Genomic DNA, 4,697 nt, shown 5'->3' on the forward strand with positions numbered 1-4,697 from the left:
AACCTTGCACAGGATTGTCCAGGCAAGAAACTGGTGAAAGAAGCTGTTCTCTCCAACTGACTCCCCTCAACATCTGAAGGGAGAAGGAATTCCAGGAAGCAATCATTGGGAGATCTGGATTATGGTCTGAGCCACAGATCCAATTGCTTTAATATCTTAATATGAAAGGTATTCTGGATAAAATATTCTAAAGTTAAAGCCTTAGCCATCTAGGTATTCCAGATTCCTAGAGTTGGAGAAGATAATCTTTAATAATGAATGATATCCCATCTTACAGCATTGTGATAGAGGAAAAAAATTCATCATATTGGCTAGATACCAGTTCCTACTTGTCCTACCATAAGGTCATTTCCCCTCTGACACAGAAGTCTGTCCGTCAAAATATGTTCCTAAAGAAGCAAAATTACAGGGACTACATCTTGTTTTGCCTTTGCAACTTAGTTTTAGAAATTACCTAGAGTAAAGAGATTGTAATTGCTGAAAGTTATAATGCCAATATGTGTCAGAGGTAAGACATGTCAGAGTCTTGCAGTTAAGACCAACTCACTCAATCCATTATGGCACTGCTTGTGCATGACAGATATTTAATTTTTTGATTTGACTGGCTGCCCTTTAAAACAGTGAGTGAAGACTCATAAAGCTAAGCCCTACGTAAGCTCTCCTTAATGTTCAGGTCTGAAAGAGATTCAGGGTGAAGTTTTCGGATCTAGAATCTTCCAAGAGCATTGTGAAGAAACTGCCTGACTCAAATGTTTTCTGTTGGCCAGTCTGTGTGAAGGGTTAACAAGGATGCAGAAATCCTGGAGGGTGGGTGGGAGCAGTAAACCAGGCAAAAGGTTAAAATTACAAATCAAAATAGTCATCCATGTAATTAGTACAGCATTCCTCTATAGAAAAGATTTTGACTAGTTAAGTCATCATTGTCCAGAATAGAAAATTTATACTTCCATAACATGCTAGGCATCCAGATACTGGAAGGTCAGAAGATTAGTCAAGAGTAGGTTCATACTTCAACCTAATCATCTGCCCTATTTTTCAGACATCTAAATCTTATGCTTAGCATTCTCAAAAACTTCTGACTTGACAGTCAACTTTTTCTTCCAGTCTATAAAAATGGAATAAGCAATAGATCTTTTCCTAACCTTTCTCCTTAAGATTCTTGTGTTAGAACTAGAAGGCAAAGTTAAAATGTAAACAATCCTACTGGTCATCTGAAAGCCCTCCCAAAATGAAAATTCCCACAAATGTAAGCCAAAAGTCCATTTCCAGGTTAAAAAGAAAGAAAGAAATACTGGAAGCATGCAGAAGGAAAGTTCAAGTATCTAAAAATCACAGGACACATAAGATTTGGCAACTACTATAACAAATGAGAAAAGAGTTTGGAATACTATAATCTAAAAAGCAGAAAGTAAGCTCATAACTAGGAATAACTTGCCCAGAAAAAAAAAAAAAGTGAGTATAGTTCTATAAATGAAATATGACATCCAAATATTTCTTATGAGAAAAACAGAAACTTTAAAATGTAAACACAGGAGTTAAAAGTAAATACATTTTAGAAATTTCAAGAGACTAAAAATGAATGAAGTTGCTTGTGTTTATTCCTCCAAGTTACATATGATGACCTTGGGCACAGGGGATTTAAAGCTCACAATTTTATAGTACCTTAAGGTTTATAGAGAATGCTTGCTTTCCATACATGTTAAACATTCCCAAACTATCACAAATTAAACACAACTTTATTCTTAAACAGCAAACTTGCTAATTCTAAAACCAACATTATTCAATTTGAATCAACTATAAATCAATAATTTTCTTTTGGTAAATGGTCACTTCAATCTTTCTCTAATCCTTAAATTTTGAAGGAGGAAATGCTGTTTTCTGGCTTCTTTATTCACCTTACCAAAAAAAAAAAAAAAGAAAGAAAAGAAAACCCGTCCAGCTGGTTTGTTAGGGTAAGGAATAGGACTGTTTGCTTCCACTGGCACATTTAGAAGTCTCTAAAAGAGCTGAGCTTAGCCATTGGGAATCCTCAAAGTATCCTAACTCTTTCAAATGTTAATGATATTAATCTTATACTGTTATATATGTAATCACATATATTCATACATTATATCCTTTGATCATCACAATAACACTATGAAGTATATATTAATTATCTCCATTTTATAAATGAGAAAACCAGTGCTCATTCATATTTGGCAATTTGTCCACGGTTTTATGACTAACAAGTGACTAGAACACAGATTTTCTGATCAACCTGGGTTTTTTTTCAGAGTACACAAGGAAAGGTAACTTTGACACCAATATGTATGCAAAAACCTTAGGCAGAAAGGAACTGAGAGATCCAACACAGTGCTTCCCCCTAACTACTCTACAGTTGGTATTCTTAACCATCTTCTGTGAGATGCTCCCTTAATAGTGAGTATTGTGTCTCACAACACAAACAGGAAATTCTTAGGGATGACTAATATCAATCATACCTGTGGACACTGAAACCACTTCCCTGTGACCTTGCCATCACTACAGATAGGGGAGAGCTCTTTGCTATCCTTCATTTCTTTCCTTGGGTGAAATGTAGCAATTACTATCTAGCTGAAGGGTCAGGAAGAAAGATTTTGATAGAGCACCAGAATATATGCATCTAGGATATAACTACTTTGTGTAAATGCTGTGCAAATTATGGGCCCTAGGGGTTCCTGGATCCTGTTTTCTTTATATGGGACTTTAAGTTAATAAACATTTATAACATTCATAAAAACTGAGCTAGAAAAAAATACCTTAAGAGCCAAAATTAGAGTGGAGAGTAACTGGGGGAAAAAAAAAAAGGACTAAAACCTAGTCAGAGAGGGAAAAGGGCCTGAGGTTATTTGTGAAGTAAACAAGCAGAGACCAAAAACAGGAAAAAACTATGTGTCAAAGACTAAGACTAAGCTCTTATTTCTTACATAATTAAAACAGCACAGTGCTAAGCATAAAAGTATACTGAAATAATTATTTCATTCCAATGAAATCACAATACTTGGCATTTCTCTTACTATACTTTTCATGTATGTATTGTATTAAGTGTATATATCTTTTATTCTACCCCTACCCCCACTACACTGTAAGCTCTAAGAAGTGTCTTATATGAACATTACCTACAGTCTAGTTAAGTGCTCATACACAGAAAGCATTCTATAAACATGTGGGAGTGGATGAATGGTAGAAACTTAAAAAAAAAAAAAAGTTTTGACTGAAAAATTTAAGCTTTAGTACTTGAAAGAGTAGAAATTCAATTCTATTCACCAAGAACTTTTAAATATCCACTATATGCAAGGTGAAAGATACACTTGAAATGAACCTTTCTAAAAATTAGCTCTCCTGGCAGAATAGAAATGAGGAAAAGAGAAGAAATGAATACTTTTAACCCATCCCTGAACTCAAGTTGAATGGAGAAAATCAAGGCAGAAAGGCAGTTATCTGATTTGATAATCCATTTGGATTTTATGGGAGTTTGTATTTGTTGGAAGTAGAACATACCAAAAACCTTGGTTTGCTTAACAAAAGGGGTGGATACCTTCTGGAGGGAACAGGACTGTATGAGTAATGATGGGTGGAGCTGATGCTTTAAGTTTATCAGCAATTACTATTCATTGTGACCTATTACTAAGCATAGCCCATACATTCCTATAAGACTAGGTTTTAGAAGCTCTGGCTTCTAGATATACATATACAATAATCTGGAGGGGTAGCATCAGGGAAAAGGAGGCTGAAGAAAAAAGGCAGGAGAAAATTTAGAATTACCAAATCCCTTCAGCAGGCTTTTCTAATCCCTAATCTCTAGGTTATTAGGTAACATATAACATGCTTTGCAATCACCTTTCTCTTCACTTCTAAACTAGCCCCATCCCAGAAAAACAGATGAGCCTCAGCCTTTCTTAAGTTCAGCCAAAAAGCCCATCTCTGGAGCAGAGTTTTAAAAAGGTTACCTGTCCTGCTCAGCCTTTCACTCAAAGATCCACCACCCTAAGCTGGGAGTTTTACAACTGTTAGCAGCACCTGACCCTCATACAGCACTGGAAAATTTACAGAATTCTTTATACACAGTCTCATTTTATCCTCTTAATAACTGTGGTAGAAATGTGTACCAAAGAAGGCTCAAAAAAGTGAAGTGAGTTGGCCATGGTCATCTAGCTAAATGGCAAATCTAGGATTCAAACTCGGGTTTTCTGAGTAAAAATCCAGTGTTCTTTCCCTCACAACTATGCTACCTAGTGAATGAGATGAGGTGAGATCTTTCAAGACAGTTGTGAAAGACTTTTGAGCATTGATTCAAGGGCATAATCAAGTCCCCTTCCTGCTATCTTCCCATGACACAATTTCCTCCCAATTTCAGTCAAATATGGGCAACTATGTATTTATTGGTCAAGTTCAATTTCGTGGGTATATCTCGAGTTTAGAATGTAATACTCTCAGCCAATGAGGATGAGGGTCAGTGGTGGGAGGGGATGTTTTGCATTAGGGATTAAAGGTGCTGTCCTGCCCACAGGAGGCGCTTCCTCTCTTTGATTGTTTACTTGAAAGGTGGGATGCCCTTCTCTAGAGAATGTACAATAAACTTTGCTTTATTCTAGAGATCTCTCCAGCTTTTTTATTAAATGGTGACCCCTCACCATTTCCATACCACACACTAGAAATTTAGGAATCAAGGAAGAAAG

This window comes from Sminthopsis crassicaudata, chromosome 2 (genome assembly GCF_048593235.1).
Source record: "Sminthopsis crassicaudata isolate SCR6 chromosome 2, ASM4859323v1, whole genome shotgun sequence".
NCBI lineage: Eukaryota > Metazoa > Chordata > Mammalia > Dasyuromorphia > Dasyuridae > Sminthopsis > Sminthopsis crassicaudata.